The sequence below is a fragment of the Lithobates pipiens genome, unplaced genomic scaffold (assembly GCF_037356315.1).
Source record: "Lithobates pipiens isolate NorthernLeopardFrog02 unplaced genomic scaffold, aLitPip1_a1.2 Scaffold_3, whole genome shotgun sequence".
NCBI classification, from domain to species: domain Eukaryota; kingdom Metazoa; phylum Chordata; class Amphibia; order Anura; family Ranidae; genus Lithobates; species Lithobates pipiens.
The window spans coordinates 140,469,023-140,488,217 of record NW_027507790.1 but is presented as its reverse complement, the minus strand read 5'-3'; the positions used below and the strand labels follow the sequence as shown (position 1 = coordinate 140,488,217).

The 19,195-nt window shown below is 44.1% G+C and overlaps 1 protein-coding gene across 5 annotated transcripts in view; it reads left to right on the top strand.

Annotated features, from left to right (window-relative positions):
- Positions 1-495: 495 nt before the first annotated feature.
- Positions 496-19,195, top strand: part of PPIP5K2 (diphosphoinositol pentakisphosphate kinase 2) — a 200,490-nt gene continuing 181,790 nt past the window's right edge. For 3 of the 5 annotated variants that reach the window (XM_077462326.1, XM_077462325.1, XM_077462324.1), the window contains exon 1: positions 497-716. The gene's annotated coding sequence lies outside the window, so the exon portion shown is untranslated. Of the gene's footprint in view, positions 717-19,195 lie in introns of all 5 variants that reach the window. The other 2 variants (XM_077462328.1, XM_077462327.1) reach the window with 2 other exon arrangements.

The window sequence follows — 19,195 nt, the reverse complement described above, 5'->3', positions numbered from 1 at the left end:
TGACGTCACCCCCGTGCATGCGCGTGGGAGCCGCCACTAACGGCATGATTGCTGTTAGTAGGGGCATGCTCAGTGCACCGCTGTCTATGGCGCATACGCCGTAGACAGCGGTGCTTTCATTTGCAAATATCTCCTAAACCGTGCAGGTTTAGGAGATATTACCTGGACCTACAGGTAAGCCTTAATCTAGGCTCACCTGTAGGTCTAAGTGATCTGTAAGGGTTTACAACCACTTTAATGTATTCATATGGTAGTTTCAACTTTTGTGAATGAAATGTTTATTTTGTTACTTTTATTACTATTATATTATTTCTATCTATGAATTGTTTTGTGTCGTTTCTGAGTACAGGCATTTCCAAACTTCACAAGCCGCCCTGTCATGGGCAAGCGAATGCACCACATCCTCCCGCCTCACTGCACCAGAGCCGCGTTGTCACGTGTGAGAGCGCCGGTGTCGCCATTTTCCTTGAGGGCATCTCTCAGGTACGGCTCGCCAGGGGGGCCAAAAAGGAATGGAAATGTAAAGTATGTGGCAATAGCAGCGCAACGTTACCAAAGCGACCTAAAAAAATCATCAGAGGGCAGCCGCCGAGCAGAGGCGTGCAGTGTGTCGTCTCCCCGCCCTCCTCCTCTGCGAGCTGCGGAAGTTTTCATGTGTGTGCATGCGGCCCGGACTGTGGATAATGCCGGTCCTTTGTGTGGGATGATCGGATCAGGTAGGATGGGGGTGGCCGGGGATTTACACCCGGGGGTGACACGTTCTCTGTCAGGCTGGGGAGGGAGGAAGTTAGTCCGGAGTGCAGCACTTGTGTGACATCCCCGGGATGTGTCATCACCAGATGAAGGTGACACCTTACTACACATCCATGGAGGGGGACACTCCTCATATACACACATCGGGATCCTCATTACCACTATGTCTGCTCTGTATGGATGGGGCTCAGTGTATCATTATCTTATTATTTTGTATTCTTTTGGCTCACAATAAGGACTGGTCACATCCCGTCAATTGGGTTGTGTTGATCAGCATAGATGGGTGCAGGCTGAATGGAATTGTAATAGTTTTTTGTTGTTCTGTTCACAACTTCCCCATGTGGTGATGAGTTCTATACAAAAATGCAGCACAACTCCACACTGCGCCACATCATTTATAGAGGGGATGAGGAAATCTAGAGACAAGCCCATAAGGGGCACAGGGGTGCCACCCCTCTGATCTCCATGCAGGGCAGTGGGCACATAGAGTTCTACAGTGTTTTTTTTTTTTGTAAAACACATGACTACAGCCAGAAGCTCTAATTGGCTTAAAAAAAAAGGGTCCTGAGCCCGCCCACTTGTGGCAATAGCAAATCAATATTCGTTTTGTCTTCCTGCTTCTCCTCCTGGCCAAACAGGACAGGAATCGGGTCCTGAGACTGGATTGGCCAGGAGGAGAAGCCACCCGGGACCTGGCTGGGGTAAGTGCAAGGGCTGGCGGAAGGGAGTGGGTTTGTTACCCCCCCACCCCCAAAAAAATGGAGCACCAGCCGCCACTGGAGACACCCCTCCTGACAACGGGACTCTTTAATAAGGATGAGCTCAGGCGTGTTCGCAGATCCCCGTGCCCGCCAGGAAGCTGACACTTTGCAGCACTAATCGCAGGCAGTGAGACATTTCCCGATCCGCAGCTGCACAGAGTGTCAGCTTCCTGGTGGGCGCGGGCACGTGGAGCTGTGAACACACCAGAGCTCATCTTTACTCTTTCATAGGGATGAGCTCAGGCGTGTTCGCATGGTCCACGTGCAGAGCCCACCAGGAAGTCCGCGCAGCGCTGCGCTAATCACAGGCAGTGAGACATTTCCCGGCCTCTGCAGCCGCACATCGGGGCAATGTCTCACTGCCTTTGATTAGCGCAGCTCTGCACGTGGAGCATGCGAACACACCTGAGCTCATCCCTACTCTTTAACCACTTGCCTACAGGGCACTTTCACCCCCTTCCTGCCCAGACCAGTTTTCAGCTTTCATCGCAGTCACACTTTGAATGGAAATTGCGCAGTCATGCAACACTGTACCCAAACAACATTTTTAACATTTATTTAAGACAGAGCTTTCTTTTGGTTGTATTTAACCACATGCCAACCGGGCCATAGTCGAAAGACGGCTACAGCGCGGTCAGGTTTTTTTGGGAGGGCGTCCATGGGTGTCCTCCCAGAATCTTGCTCTCGCGTGTCCCCTTTGGCACACTCCTGTAAACATCCGCGACTGCCGGGTCCGGAAGACTGGGTGCATCACGGATCGCGGTAAACAGCCGCTGGTAGCAGCCGTTTACAACATAATCGCTCTTTCAAATGATGGAGTGGTCACTTGTAAACAAACCGGCGTCCTATCATGACGCCGATTCCTCCCTCCCCTCTCCGTACCAATCAGTACAGTGAGAGGGGGAGAGATGAGCAGCGCTGTGGGCACTACACATCCAGCCCACAGCACTGCTCCATGACAGTACTCTGCAGTACTCCGCTGCCCATACTGTGAAATACTCTACAACACTGCAATACTCTGCAATCAATTTTAACCACTTCAATACAGGGCACTTAAACACCTTCCTGCCCAGACCAATTTTGAGCTTTCAGCGCTGTCGCATTTTGAATGACAATTGCGCGGTCATGCTACACTGTACCCAAATGAAATTTTTATCATTTTTTTCCCACAAATAGAGCTTTCTTTTGGTGGTATTTGATCACCTCTACGGTTTTTATTTTTTGCGCTACAAATAAAAAAATACCGAAAATTTTGAAAAAAAAAATGTTTTTTTTTGTTTCAGTTTCAAAACTTTGTAAATAAGTAAGTTTTCTCCTTCACTGATGGGCACTGATGGGGCTACACTGATGGGCACTGATAAGGCGGCACTGATGGGCACCAATGAAGTGGCACTGATGAGGTGGCATTGATGGACACTGATAGGCGGCACGGATGGGCGACACGGATGGACACTGATAGGTGGCACAAATTGGCACTGATAGCTGGCACGGATTGGCATGGATAGCTGGCACGGATTGGCATGGATAGGCGGCACAGATGGGCATGGATAGGCGGCACAGATGGGCATGGATAGGCGGCACAGATGGGCACAGGTGGGCACTCCTAGGCGGCACAGGTGGGCACTCCTAGGCGGCACAGGTGGGCACTCCTAGGCGGCACAGGTGGGCACTCATAACAGGTGGGCACTCATAGGCGGCAAGGGTGGGCACTCATAGGCGGCATTGGTTTTATACTGTACTAATGGATGCCAATCAGTGCCAAACAATAATGCATGCCAATCAGTGATGCCCATTGTGGGCACTGATTGGCATCCATTATGGGCACTGATTGGCATCCATTGTGCTGACCATGGACATCCCTGGTGGTCTAGGGAGGATTACCTTTTCCCTGGTGGTGTCCCTGGTGGTCCAGTGTGGGCATCCTCGGGGGGGCTGTGCTGATAATCGATCAGCACAGACCCCCCCCTGTCAGAGGAGCAGCCGATCGTCTCTCCTCTACTCGCGTCTGACAGACGCGAGTGAGGAAAAGCCGATCACCGGCTCTTCCCATTTACACTGATCAGCCGTGATTGGACACGGCTGATCACGTGGTAAAGAGTCTCCGTCGGAGACTCTTTACCGAGATCGTAGTTGCCGGGTGTCAGACTGATACCCCGCAACAACGATCGCCGCGATGCGCGCCCCCAGCGGCTCATAATCCTGAGGACGTCATATGACGTCCGGTCAGGATTATCAAACCACTTTGCCGCCGTTTATTTGTAATAGGGTGGGCGACAAGTGATTAACAGAAACAAATCATTTTTTATTTATTATTTTACCAACTTTTCAGTCTTTTTTGATTTATAGCGCAAAAAATAAAAAAACCCAGCGGTGATTAAATACCACCAAAAGAAAGCTCTATTTGTGTGGGGGGAAAAAAAGGACAAACATTTCATATAGGTACAGTGTTGCATGACTGAGTAATTGTCATTCAAAGTGTGAGAGCACTGAAAGCTGAAAATTGGTCTGGTTAGGAAGGGGGGTTAAGTGCCCAGTGGTCAAGTGGTTAATCACCACAGGGTGTTTTTTTTTGCTTAAAAAAAAAAAAAAAATATATATATATATATAATAAAAACGAAAAAAAAGACCAACGTTTTTTTGAAAAAAATAATAATTTTCTTAGTTTCTGTTATAAAATTTTGTAAATAAGTAATTTTTCTCTTTCACTGATAAGCGACAGTGACAAGGAGGCACTGATAGGCATCACTGTTGGGCTGCACTGATAATCATTGCCCTGATTATCAGTGCAGATCTCCCCTTTGAGGAAATGCCATTGATTGGTTCTCCTAACACGTTGTCAGTGTGAGGAAAAGAATGACAATAACTGGCATTCCCTTGTTTACATGGGATCAGCTGTGATTGGACACAGCTGATTACATGGATAAAGAGCCTCATCATTGGCTCTTTACTAGGATTGGTGATGCACCATGTCTCGGGGACCCATCACACCACCTGTTGCTGCGCTGCATGGCTCCAAGGGCACAAAAGCATGGTGAGAGTGGGACGACGTCATATGTTGTCCCAGAACAAGAGGCGAGGTTACAGTGGTAGAAAACGCTCCAATAAACAGTATTCGTTGTTACATTGGCTCCTGAAATAAATTGGGCAGCAAGTGAACATGTTGTTCCTGAAGTTGATGTGTTGAAAGCAATAAAATTGGACAAGCGTAAGGATTTGAGTGACTTTGACAAGGGCCAAATCGTAATGGCTACAACTTCAAAACTGCAGCTCTTGTGGGATGTTCCCGGTCTGCATTGGTCCAAGGAAGGAAAACCAACGAACCAGCAAGGGTCTTGGATGGCCAGGGCTAAATCATACATCTGGCCTGAGTAGTCTAATACAATAGAATCTCAAATTGCTGAAAAAGTTAGCCCATTCACACCTAAGAATAAAACAAATCTTAATGCCTAAGTGCAATTTTGCACTTTTAACATGCGTTAGTATGGTTTACACCTGTTTTTTATTTTTTTCAAGACAAATTTGGCATTTTATTTGGTAGTAAATGGTTATGGATAGGTCCTGATTTTTTTTTTATTTTTTTTTTTATACTTATCGAAAGGAAAATTGACCCAAAATAGTAAAAAAAAATAAAAAAAAAAACTGTTTAAATTTAGCTGTATATTTACTGTTACTGCTAACCTACCACCAAATACCAACCCAATATAAATTCTCCTGCTCCTGGCTATTACAGTGATATCACTTGTCTATGCTATTTATTGTTTGTACCCGTATTACAGCCCAGATGCAATAGTGCGCATTTAGGATTTTTTTTTTTTTGCGGTCCTACCTAAAACACACTGACACAAATTTTAAAAAATGTAACCAAAAAAAAATTAATTCTTGCCCAAAATAAACTGATCCTTGACCTTTGGCTCTGACCTTGACCCAGACACTAACCTTGATATAGGTTTTTTTTTTTTCTTCTTTTTTTATTATTTATTTATTTCACACACACTTCTTTTTTTTTTCCTCTCTGCAAGGAAAGAGAAATATACATTGTTTAGTGACTGATCACTGTGGTAGCAAATCAGATAATCAGGTGACCTGGAATTGGGAGCGCAGGCATTGCACTCCAAGCACAAAGGGAGATACACATATATGTGGCCCCAGTGCAGTGGAGACGCATATATACGTTATGTCGAAGGGAACGGGTTAGTGCTGGTTCCGTTAGAAGGGTGGCAGAACATGCAGTGCATTGCAGTTTGTGTCATATGGTGCTGCACAGCTGCTGACTAGCCAGGGTGTAAATAGTGACCTGTGCTCACATCCAAAAGCACCTACAATGTGAGCATCAAAAATGGACCACAGAGCAATAGAAGGAGGCTTGGTCTGATGAATTCAAGGATGGTTTGAGGTGTTGATTTGGCATCCAAATTCTTTAGATATCATTCCATAAAGCATCTGTGGGATGTGCTGGAAAAACAAGTCTGATCCATGGAGGCACCATCTTGCAACTTACAGGATTAAAGGATCTGCTACTGACAGCCAGGTACCACAGCCTACCCTCAGAGGTCTAATAGAGTCCATACCTTAACCACTTGCAGACCGGACCATTTTGCTGGTCAAAGACCAGACCACTTTTTGCGATTCGGCACTGCGTCGCTTTAACTGACAATTGCGCGGTCGTGCGACGTGGCTCCCAAACAAAATTGACGTCCTTTTTTTTCCCCCACAAATAGAGCTTTCTTTTGGTGGTATTTGACCACCCCTGCGGTTTTTATTTTTTGCGCTATAAACAAAAATAGAGCGACAATTTTGAAAAAAAACGCATTATTTTTTACTTTAAGTTATAATAAATATCCCCAAAAATATATAAAAAAACATTTTTTTCCCTCAGTTTAGGCCGATACGTATTCTTCTACATATTTTTGGTAAAAAAAATCGCAATAAGCGATTATTGATTGGTTTGCGCAAAAGTTATAGCGTTTACAAAATAGGGATAGTTTTATAGCATTTTTATTAATAATTTTTTTTTTTTTTTACTAGTAATGGCGTTGAGCTGCAATTTTTATTGTGACTGCGACATTGTGGGGGACCCATCGGACATTTTTGACACATTTTTGGGACCATTGTCATTTATACAGTAATCACTGCTATATAAATGCAGTGATTCCTGTGTAAATGACACTGGCAGTGAAAGGGTTAACCAGTGGGTGGCAGTGTAGGGGTTAAGTGTTCCTAGGGGTGTGTTACTAACTGTGGGGGGGTTGGGCCTTCATTTAGTGTACACTGATCTCTGCTCCAATCACATGGAGCAGAGATCAGCGTCACTAGTTGCTAGGCAGAATGGAGAAATGTTGTTTATACAGCATTTCCTCCATTCGGCCGCTCCGTGAGACGATCGCGGGGATGCCCACGGCAATCGAGTCAGCGGGTCCCGCGTCCGGACTCACGGGGGTCCCGACCAGCGCGGGAGCGCGCCGCCGGCGGCGCGCTCCCGATGGCAGGGCGGCATCGAATATTGGACGTACCTGTACGCCAATATGCCTGCCCGTGCCATTCTGTCGACGTACATCGTCGTGCGCTGGTCGGGAAGTGGTTAAAGTGGAGCTCCACCCAAAAGGGGAAGCTCCGCTTGTCTGCCTCCTCCCCTACTGGTTTTGACAGGTGCCCACTCCCACTTCTGGCTTAGTTCGCTCAGAGCTCAGTTCGCTTAGAGCTCAGCCGGATGTTCGGTCTCCTTCCCCAAAGCCGGCCCATTCACAGAGCTCAGTGTGCTTCATGCATGAACAGTAGGGAACTGGCTGTGAAGCCACAAGGCTTCACTGACTGTTTCACTTAGCGAGATGGCAGCGGCAGCACCCGATTGGCAGCTGCAAAATCGGCTCGAGTGAGGACACTGCTGGATTCCTGGACAGGTGAGTGTCCTAATATTAAGTCAGCAGCTACAATGTTATAGCTGATTGGTGTACATATATATTGTGTATATTTCTACATGCATATTGTGTTTCTTACTCTGGTTGTGCACAGCACTTGCCTTTTGTTGACCCCAGTACTTTCTTGTTTCTCTATAACTAGGGCATATACTTGCTAAAGATGAGCTTGGGCATCCACCAAACTATTCTCTGTATGAACTATCAAATCGCTCGTATTGTCTTTTATTTTGATCATTCGTCTGTGGACTGGGTCGTTCCTCACCTCGCAGTGACCAGAAACAAAGGTGGGCTGCTGCTGCTGATGGTCCTCTTATAAGGAAACATTCCCTTATTTAGTAAATGCCATTCGCTAAATATGGGCATGTGTCCATATAGGTACACTGACCTCACCAGTACCCCACTTGCTTTTGCTGCAACGTGGTGAATGACCCGCCCCACCTTCGATTTAGTTAAAAAAAAAAAAAAAAAGCAGCTTTGATGTTTGTATGGAGATGCGTTGAGAGGATGTCTGAGCTGCTCTTTAATGTTGAGGTCTGCAGGCTTTTCACATTTTGAGGGTTTGAAAAGGAACTTCACTCTCTCAATCAACATTGACTATTTTGGTTTGTGGTGCTCAGATAAAGGGTAGTTACGCTTTAATAACACTTTTAAAAGCAAACAAGCACTATTTTTTGAAAGCACCGCACTGCAACATATGTTAGGTGTGTTCATAAGAGACTTTAGGGTTCAGTTTAGGTTGAACGGCACAGCACCATTCATTGAATGTTGCAAGCGGGGTTATTTACGAAAGGCCACTTTGCCCTGAAAGTGCACTTGGAAGTGCAGTCACTGTAAATCTAAGGGGTAGATCTGAAATGAGGGGAAGCTCTGCTGATTTTATCATCCAATCATGTGCAAGCTAAAATGCTGTTTTTTTATTTTCCTTGCATGTCCCTCTCGGGACTGCACTTCCAAGTGCACTTGCAGTGCAAAGTGGATTTTCCTTTAGTAAATAACCACCATGTGTTGCTGCATTACCTCAATACACAGATATGAAGCCAACCTTGCACTACCGATAAGTTGCCGCAAAAGATTAAGGGCCAGTTCACACCACATGTGGTCCATTGGCTTTTTATCTGCATCATAAATGCATGGAAAGTAAGTTATAAGGTTTCCAATGGCATAATTCACAACAGTGCAGTCAGTTCCAGGGATTTCTAGTTCCAGAAAAAACAGTAGAACATTTTTTTTTCTACATTTTTCCTGTGCTGGACTGTACTGGAACGCAGTAAAACTTATCAAAAACTCACTGGAATGAATCAAAAATGCACTGGACCCCAGTTCAGTGAAAAAAAAAAAGAGGAAACCGCATCTGGAATGCATCCAGAAACGTGCCAAAAACGCGTTAAAAACACGCATGCAAAAACGCATCTGTATCGGATCTGGAGTGTATTTTTGTGGTGTGAACCAGCCCAAAAGACGTATTGAAGCGTTCCAATAAAGTTGAGCGTTGTAAATGTCCTGGCAGTGACCTAGTCTGATGCGTTTCTCATTACTGTCACTTATGCTGGTCTTGGAATTTTTAATACTGAATACTATCCTATGTAATTGTACAGTTTTTTAGGATAGTTGTCTGAAGGAATGTAGAAAAATGAGAGACGCTATAACATTGACCTGGACATACTTTGGTGAAGTAGTGTTTCGTTTTGGAGTTTTTCTTCCTCTTTTTGACAATGAAAGCTGGAATATGTTGGGTCAGGATTTTTAGTGGTTAGGACATGTAATACCAATAGCTCCATACACATCTCTTTTTGTTTCTCTAGTTTGGGAATTTATATGATTTATTTTGTTTAATATTCTGGTTGATCTTGATGTTTTCTGTCACTGGAAGAACATTGGATAGTACTGAATTTACAGCACAGCGGCAATGTTTTTGTAACCACCCTTGGATTACGAGCATAATTTGTTCCAGAAGCATGCTTGTAATCCAAAGCACTCGTATATCTAAAAGTTCCACAATAGGAATCAATGGAAACTCAGATAATTCGTTCCAGTGTTACTGCTAGTGTATGCAGTACTGCATGTGGCCAGAGATGGGGGGGGGGGGCGCTGGAGACAATCAGAAAGACTCTGGAAGGGAGGTTTTCTGAGCACCGCCACGCCCCCGCACCTCTGCCCACATGCGGTATTGCACACCCCAGAGACTTGAATCCTGCTTGTCTTGTGAGATAACGCTCACAAATCGAGTCAGGATTTTTTTTTTTTTAAAAAGCTCATATTGCGAAATGCTCGTAAGCCACGTTACTCACAATCTGAGGTTTTACTGTATATATAAAAGATGTTTACTTTTTTTTACTGGGCTAGCTGACAGAGGACATTTTGCTTTCATCATTTTCACAAGCGTTCAGTCAGTACAGAACAAATAGGCAAAATGTTTTGACTGCAATCATATGTGATACTAATTTAAATGCTTGTTTAATTCCCAGCAAGCTGCACAATGCATTTCATCTTCTTGAATTCCTAAACACTGTTCTTGTTCCAACTTCTCCAGTCACTATTCCCATAATATTGTCACATATTGTATATACACACTGTTCAGTCGTACACAACTCTCAGCAGTTCTATGGGCTAGCTCTTTGCACTATGAGTGAAGGTCTTTTCCATACAATTTGTAGGTCACCCCAAGTGCTTGGGTTTAGGACTGGCATGCAGAATGTGATAACACGAGTGCATACCAGTTTTTTACACACATACTAGAACCAATTTAGACAGCAGCCAGTTATCCTCCAGCGAGTATTCCGAGAAAACCTTCACAAACAAGGAGAACATGCAGGTCAATGGAGATAGTGTCCTGGCCGACATTCGAAGTCACTGTACCACCTCACATCGCTGACCTCTGGGCAAAATTTTAAATCTGTTTAAGCACAGATATGAAGTACATTTACACAATCCAACGTTAATTTAAAAGTACTGAATAGTACCTATTGATCCTGAAATGCAGGTAAATCTTAGCCTGTAGTGAGCTGCCACTGCTAATCTATAAATAATAATTTTTTTATGCATTGATAGGTGTGATATTTTGGGTCTTATTTTTGCAGCCTGTGTAAAATTTGTTTGCCACTCGTGGGGTTAAATTAGAGCAATTTCATGAAGAAATAGTTTTGTGAACTCAGGATGCATATTTGTTTTTTTGGTCTTAATAACTGTGGTCAAATGGAGCGAGCGACAGTAATCATTGCTGCATACAAATCCCATTTTAATATGATTTAGAACCATTAAAATGATGAACGTGTTCAGCTCCAGAAAGTCCAGTAGAGAAAACACATGTCATGAAATGTCCTGTAATGAGGGAATACCCTGTAGTTATTCTATCTTGGATTTTGTGAATGATTATAGTCATGGTTGTATGGTACACCAGGCACAATACAGACTTTTATGTCAGGTCTTCCCAGTACAGTCTAGCTGGTATTAGAATATACGGGCATGATCAATAAAGTGTGCAAAAAACTGTACTGACCAATTGAAGCAGATATCACAGAGCTCTGGTTCCACCACCTTACAGACAATATTTGGACATACCGTATATACTCGAGTATAGGCCGACCCGAGTATAAGCCGAGGCCCCCAATTTACCCCCAAAAAACTGGGAAACCTATTGACTCGTGTATAAGCCGAGGGTGAGATATGCCTGTCCATCCCTGTGTGTGTGTCCATCCATCCATCCATCCCTGTGTGTGTGTGTGTCCATCCATCCCTGTGTGTGTGTGTGTGTGTCCATCCATCCATCCATCCCTGTGTGTGTGTCCATCCATCCATCCATCCCTGTGTGTGTGTGTGTGTGTGTCCATCCATCCATCCATCCCTGTGTGTGTGTGTGTCCATCCATCCATCCATCCCTGTGTGTGTGTGTGTGTGTGTGTGGCCTTGTGTGTCCAGCCTACCTGTGTCCCGAGCCTCCGTCCGGTCCCGAGCCTCCGTCCGGTCCCGAGCCGAGCCTCCGTCCGGTCCCGAGCCGAGCCTCCGTCCGGTCCCGTCCCGAGCCTCCGTCCGGTCCCGTCCCGTCCCGAGCCGAGCCTCCGTCCGGTCCCGTCCCAGGATCACCGCTCTTCGTCGGCGCCCATTCCCCTGTTCAAATGCCGCGCCTCCCTGTCTGTGATAGGCGGAACACAATTTCCCAGCAGTCTGTGTTCCGCCTATCACGGACATCCTTTCATCCTCGTCCGTAGTACGAGGATGAGACGATGTCCGTGATAGGCGGAACACAGGCTGCTGGGAAATTCAGTGTTCCGCCTATCACAGGCGAAGGCGGAGCCGGAGGCGCGGCTTTTGAATTATAGAATGGCCGCTGTCTGTCTGCTCGACACGCTGATCGAGCAGGCAGACAGCGATGACTCGAGTATAAGCCGAGGGGGGCACTTTCAGCCTCAAAAAAGAGGCTGAAAATCTCGGCTTATACTCGAGTATATACGGTAATATGAAAAGTAAAGTGGAGTAAAGCTCCATTCACACTTGTGCAACTCCAGAGTCACGCAATTTCCATTGCAACTTTGGATAGGTGCGATTTGGATTGGACTTTGGCTTTGAGTGTTGCACAGCTGGCACATTAATAACATTAAGATGTGACTTTCATGTGTTTTTTTTTTTCAGCGTCTACATTGCAGTCCATGGCACTCAAGTCACATGAAAGTCACATCAAAGCAGTGCAGGAACCTTTTTAAAGTTGCAACTCATATAAATTTGAACAGCTTCCATTGAAATAACTGGGCTGCGACTTGTCTTGCAACTGTGTCCAAAGTCAAATGTCAAGTTACACAAGTGTAAATAGAGCCTACGCCTTTAATGTTCAAAGTCTGCACACAGGTGCACTTTAACCTCCTTAGCGGTAATCCCGAGTCTGGCTCGGGTTGGAATTTTAATTACAATAGCGGTAACCCCGAGCCAGACTCGGGCTTGCACCGCTCGATGCAGGGGAGGACACAGGTAACGTTACTTACCTTGTCCCCTGGATCCAGCGATGTCCGCCGCGCTGTGTGATCGACCCGTCCTGCGCTCGATTCACAGTGCCGAATGCCGCCGAGCTCCGTTCCCTGCAACGTTACGACGCACGGGAGCGGAGAACGGCGGCAAATTCAAAAATGTAAAAAAACACAAAACACACAGCACTGTAATCTTACAGATTACAGTGCTGTAGTAAAAAATACACACCCCCTTTGTCCCTAGTGGTTTGTGCAATGCCCTGCATGCACTTTTATATTATAAATACTGTTTTTTACTGCTTGGAATTTGGAGATTGTCCATAGCAACCAAAACATGTCCCTTTTTTCATTTTTTTTTTGGATTTGATTACATTATTGAATAATTTTTATTATTCTTTATTATATTATAAACTTTATCATACCCGGGATGTCCGCTAGACTCTGGTTTGAAGAGATTTCAGAGCGTTATTCCTAAGAATTACAGGACTACAAAATAAAAGCCAGATTTCCATGCAAAATAATTGTACCGCTTTCAGCACCTTATTCCAGACTGAATCATACCGCCAGGGAGGTTAAAGTGAACCTGTTCTTTCCCCATAGCCGGTAAGAATGAGGTTGAAATTTGGGGAACACACTTTTCCTTTATGTGACAGCCCTAAGGACTGTGCAACTTTCTGCTCTAGATATGGTACCCTAAGGGCCGGTTCACACAGCGAGGCGCGGCGAGGCGTCTCCGACTTACCTCGCCGCGACCTGCGGGGAGCTCAGCGGCGACTTGCAGAGGACTTCTGTATAGAAGTCAATGCAAGTCGCCCCCGAAGTCGCCCCGAAGTAGTACAGGAACCTTTTTTCTGAGTCGGAGCTACTCGAGTCGCTCCTCTCAGAACGGTTCCATAGTACTGAATGGGGGCGACTTGCGGGAGCGAGGCGAGGCGAGCCGTGTCGCCTCGCCTCGCTGTGTGAACCGGCCCTAAATAAAACCCTTTTTTTTATTTTATTTTATTTTTGTTTGGGGTTTTCTTTTCTGTGGAGTGCTTGTTTTGTTTTGTGTGAGGTTGTTTGAACAACTTGTTTGTATTGTTTTAATGTTGTTTGCATATAAAAATAAAAAGAATCTGATGTAAAAAAAAAAGGAATAAAACACTTTTAAATTCTTACACATTTAGAACAGACCTTTCTCCCTTTCCCTAAAATTCACATCAACATGCTGATGTGAAATAGCCTAAGGCCTCATGCACACGAGACACAGGGGAAAACTCTGCTCAAAAAAAGCTGAAACGCGTGTTTAGAAACGCGCGTTTTGCTGCGCTTGCATGCCGCGTTTAGCTGTGTTTAGCCACGTTTGCGTTTATAAAGATAACATCATGTAGACCCTCCCCAAGCTCTCAAAGCATGTTTTTTTAACTATTTCTGCTATTTTGATCAGAGTGAGTAGCAGCAGCAGCATAGAGAGTAGTTGTACACTTGCATTTGCCTCTCTTTCTGTGGTATATATTTTGATATGGATCCCATAATGAATACATGTCAGGAAATGCTCCTGATGTTGCTCTTGATGAGACGGCAACGTCGTCGCAAATTTCGTGAGAGGTCCAGAGTCAGAGCTCGTCGATATTGGACCCATCCGTTGATGGGACAGCGAATGTCCGTTGGATATTTCACAAACATGTATGTGCAGCTGCGTGCCTACCCCGACAAGTCGGGTTACAAAATGTCATTCTCTAATGCAGAAAAGTGCATGACATTTTGTGACCCAATTTTGGGGCCCCCTATCTTGGGGTCACTTGGTGATAGGAACCTCAAATTTGGATATGTTGTAGTGCTAGATCAACAGTGTCTGCATACCGAATTTGGGGTTCTTGGCAATAACTGGCCCCAAGATATGGGCCCCCAAAGTTATCTTGGGGCCACTTATTGCCAGGAACCCCAAATTCGGTATGCAGACACTGTTGATCTAGAACTACAACATATCCAAATTTGGGGTTCTTATCACCAAGTGACCCCGAGATAGGGGGCCCCAAAGTCGGGTCGCAAAATGTCATGCACTTTTCTACATCAGAGAATTACATTTTGCGACCCGACTTTCGGGGCCCATATCTTGGGGCCAATTATTGCCAGGAACCCCAAATTCAGTATGCAGACACAGTGGAACTAGCACTACAACATATCCAAATTTGAGGATCAAGTGACCCCGAGATAGGGGGCCCCAAATTCGGGTCGCAAAATGTCATGCACTTTTCTGCATCAGAGATACATGGCCTCAAAGTCAACTGTGACCATCTGCAGCAATGTAATTTGGTCATTAGGGTTGGGTGTTATGGTAAATGGTTATCGGTTAGGGTTATTGTTTAGGGTTTGGGTTGGATTAGGGTTTGGGTTGGATTAGGGTTTGGGTTGGATTAGGGTTTGGGTTGGATTAGGGTTTGGGTTGGATTAGGGTTTGGGTTGGATTAGGGTTTGGGTTGGATTAGGGTTTGGGTTGGATTAGGGTTTGGGTTGGATTAGGGTTTGGGTTGGATTAGGGTTTGGGTTGGATTAGGGTTTGGGTTGGATTAGGGTTAGGGTTGGATTAGGGTTAGGGTTGGATTAGGGTTTGGGTTGGATTAGGGTTAGTGTAAGGGATAGTGCTAGCTGTTAGGGGTTAGGGTTAGTGGTTAGTGTTAGGATGAATGGTTAGGGTTAGTATTCTGGATATTTTAATAAGGCATTGAAAAATATTATACTACCATATACAGCAGCAAAGAATTAAAATATATTAATCAGTACATATTTCACGATAAAAATATATTAAAAAATTGGCCAAATAAATTTAAAACAATTATAAAAAATCTAATTAACATAGATTTGCTTTTAAATAAAACAATTTGAAGCTAGAAAAAATGAATAAAAACATATATTAAGATTTAAAAATAACTATTTTAATAGTGTTTTATATTAGAAATAATGAAAACATGTTAAAAATTGCCACAAGAAAATTTTAGATATTTTTAAAAATTGGATAATTTGCTATAAATAGACATTATTTAAAAAAAATAAAAGAAAGATATGGGATGGGATCCATTTCAAAATATATACCACAGAAAGAGAAGCAAATGCAAGTGTACAACTGCTCTCTATGTTGCTGCTGCTCACTCTGATCAAAATAGCAGCAATAGTTAAAAAAACATGCTTTGAGAGCTTGGGGAGGGTCTACATGTTATCTTTATAAACGTTTATAAACGCAAACATGGCTGAACGCGCCTAAGCGCGCCTAAACGATCGTTTCTAAACACGCGTTTCAGCTTTTTTTAAGCAGAGTTTTCACCTGTGTCTCGTGTGCATGAGGCCTTACACTGCTTTTTTTGCTTTATTACCTTTTTTGTTTTCCATTTGCCGTTTTCCCAGAAGGCAACCTGTCGCCATTGTCTTTTGGGAAATGCCAGCTTGTACTTAAACTGCATGATCTTTCAGTATTGTCATACTACAGATGTACCAGATGAAGATGAAGCCCATAATTTCATGCATAATTTCATGCACCTCTAGCACTATACAAAAGTACATTAATTTGCTGGTAAAAAAGAAAAAACATTTATTTCAACAGATGGATCTAGTATTGTACAGCACATGACTCCATGCGATTCATTTCACACATGTGCCAAATGAAGTAACGTTTTTATAATGAAAGAAAATAAAAAATGAAGAAAAAGTCATAAGGATATAGGTTATTACCCCCCTATATATTATAGGTCCTCTTTAATCATTACCAGTCCATGTCTTTCACGTATAGTTTGATAGACAGCACAATACAGTCTTGGATCATATAAAGAACAATTAGTACACTCTGTAACCCACCTAATGTTTCCTTGCTATGATCCTAATCTCCTTTGGCCCACAGACAGTTGATGTTTGCAGAATGTGACCAGCAAGAGGCATCTGATTGCACTCCTTTTCCTGTCTCAGCAGATGATCTGAGCCTGCAAGTTTGTACCTGAATATATTATAGCAATAGTGAACTTTCTTTTTTTTTTTTTAATTGGTCCCGGCCAGTTTAATCCATAATGTTTTGGTATGCATCGCATACTAGCACATTATGGCATACTGACCTCAAAACAAAGCCCTCCAGTGGTGCGCTGAGAGGGCTTCCACCTTCCCCTGGTCTTCCTTCTGGGTTTATGGGCTGCAGCCACTTGAATGGCCAAGCTTCAATGACCTCGCACCTGTACATGCGCATGGGAGTCACGGACATGGTACAGAGCTCTGCAGTATGCCATCCCTTCAGAGCGAATGCTCTGGCAACGTCACCGGCGCACATCCTGTGTGAATAGCTCCTAAACACCGCAAGTTAAGGAGATAATCACTGTATTTACAGGTAAGCCTAGAATATATTCGAAATCGGCGCTTACTACTGCTTTGAAAAATACTTTTGATGGACATCAGACTGTAATGTGGACTCACATCTTTCTCCTTAAAGTGTTCCTCCATCTTCCTCGTTAAAGTGTTTGTTAACCTAAAAACCCCAAAACAAAAAAAAAAAAGATCCTGTTACCTTAAAGCATATTATACAGCACAGTGCTTGTGCTGTGTAATTTGGCTCCTTCTATCACCTAAAGAACCTGACTGATCCTGCCTGGCTATACAATGCCCCCCCACCCTCCCGTAAACTGACCACGGTTTATCATGGCACCACGGTCAGTTTACATGCCTCTGTCTTTGGCTGCCCTGCTCTGTCCTCCTCTTCTCCTCCCCCCGTCTGTCTGCTCTCATAACTACTATAAAATCCTCCTGTAACATAATATATGTGCCTGTGTTTTTTATAAAAAATGTCGATCTGTACCTAATATCAGTGTCTCTCAGTGATCACATGACTCCTCGGCTCTCTCTCTTCTCCCGGCCCCGCCTGCTGAAGCTGTCAGCCAGGCATAAGAGAGAGCCAAGGAGTCACGTTAGCACCGGGAGCTGCTCTGACATAGGTACAGATTGGCATATTTTTTATATAGCACAGGGACACATTTGTTATGTTGGAGAGGATGGGAGGTTTTTATAGTAGTGGCTTAACACAACTACCTTAAGCCTAGTACACACAGGGGCCGAATGTCAATAGAAATTGGCTGACGTTTGGCCGTGTGTATGGCATCCAGTCTGACAGAAGCTGGCTGTTCGGCTGGCTTCTGTGGAAGGCTCATGACCTAAAAAGGTCTGCTGATCGTCTTTCAATCAGCGCCAATGGCTAAGAGCGCTGACCGAGTGTTTTGGCTGGGGGGGTCCCCCTCTTAGGACACAATAGTACAGCAGGGGAGATAGCTGTACTAAAATTGTACTAGGCTTTATACAGAAGTTGCTGCCTATCAGATCTGTGATAAGACACAATATAGTCTTGGACCTTTGCAGTCGTGCTATAGTGACATTTACATCTTCAGGATAATTTGGTATTTATTATTTGAAAGTGAAGAGAGACCATTATAACCATATGATATAATCCTGAGTAGTAGGGTAATGATATGTCTCATCACAGCTGTGTCTAATAGCAAATAAGTGTACCGTTTTTTTTATTATCCAATCTGCTGTGTTGGAAAGGTGAAGTAGCGCTCTATTGTACAGAAGCAGATTCTATGAGAAATGGAGCCAGCAGGAGAAAAGCAGCAATATGTACCTTTTTTATTGCTGTTGTAAGATACTAATCAAACATAACAAACCTGTCTTTCTGATTTTCTTTACTTCATATTGCTAGTTTTGCAGCACCTGGTTACCCTATGTACACAGTAAGGGAAAAGGAGTGACCACGTCATTACAGGAATGGATAGGTTTCATATAAAAGCACTTGGTGTCTGTTCTGGAAAATCTGGATATCCCTTTCATGTGTATTTTATATTTGCTAAAACCTCTACTGTTCAAATCAGTATTTTCTATAAAGCAGACGTACAACCTGGGGTCATCGTACAACTGGCTGAGAAAGAAGGCTATAGGCAACACTTAGGACTCATTCACACCACGTTCATTCTATGCAGATTAATGCAGGCTTAATGCAAGAACATGGGGAAAACTGTTTATCATGTATGTGCGGTTATGTAAAATTGCATCCGCTGCATTGCATCTCTATGTTGTGGTGCAGCGAGGTAAAGGTAGTTTTATTTCTTTTCTTACATCAGGGGACACAGAGCTATAGTAATAACTATGTGGGTTATATCGGCGTATCAGGTGCTGGACACTGGCACCTTAAGGCGTGAACTTCCACCATATAACCACTCCCATTACTGGGAGTCCTCAGTTTTTTCGCCAGTGTCTAAGGCAGCCTTTCTCAACCTTTTCAACACAGAGGAACCCTTGAAATTGTTCTCCGGGCTCGGGGAACCCCTGCTAAAAATTAGAAATCTACAACTCATGATACATTAGTGTGATGGTCAGTTGGAAGAATGGTCCTTACACTTGTGGTCATTGGGGAGAATTACCTCCTTACAGATAGCTAAAAAGACCAATGGTGTCAGTGGGAACTTATCTAAGAGGCAGAAATTGCCCAATATTGAAGGAACCCCTAGCAACCTTTGGGGGAACCCTGGTTGAGAATCACTGGTCTAAGGTGTTGGGCACATGTAAGGATGTGTGTACAGAGCTCCACGGGCAGTGTAATCCTTTTATGAGAGCCAGCCATCCTGACCGGATCCGTTCTGATGTCTCTATAATGGACTAAATGAATGGTACCGGGGCCTCGTCATCCGAAGACGTGAGGTTTTGCTTGCGAATGCTTTTAAAGCTGGGCCCTGGGATCCAGCACTTTTTGGTAGAGAGGCCAATAAAAGTTTACTGGCAGGGTCTTCTCGCAGGTCCAGGATTGCGGGAT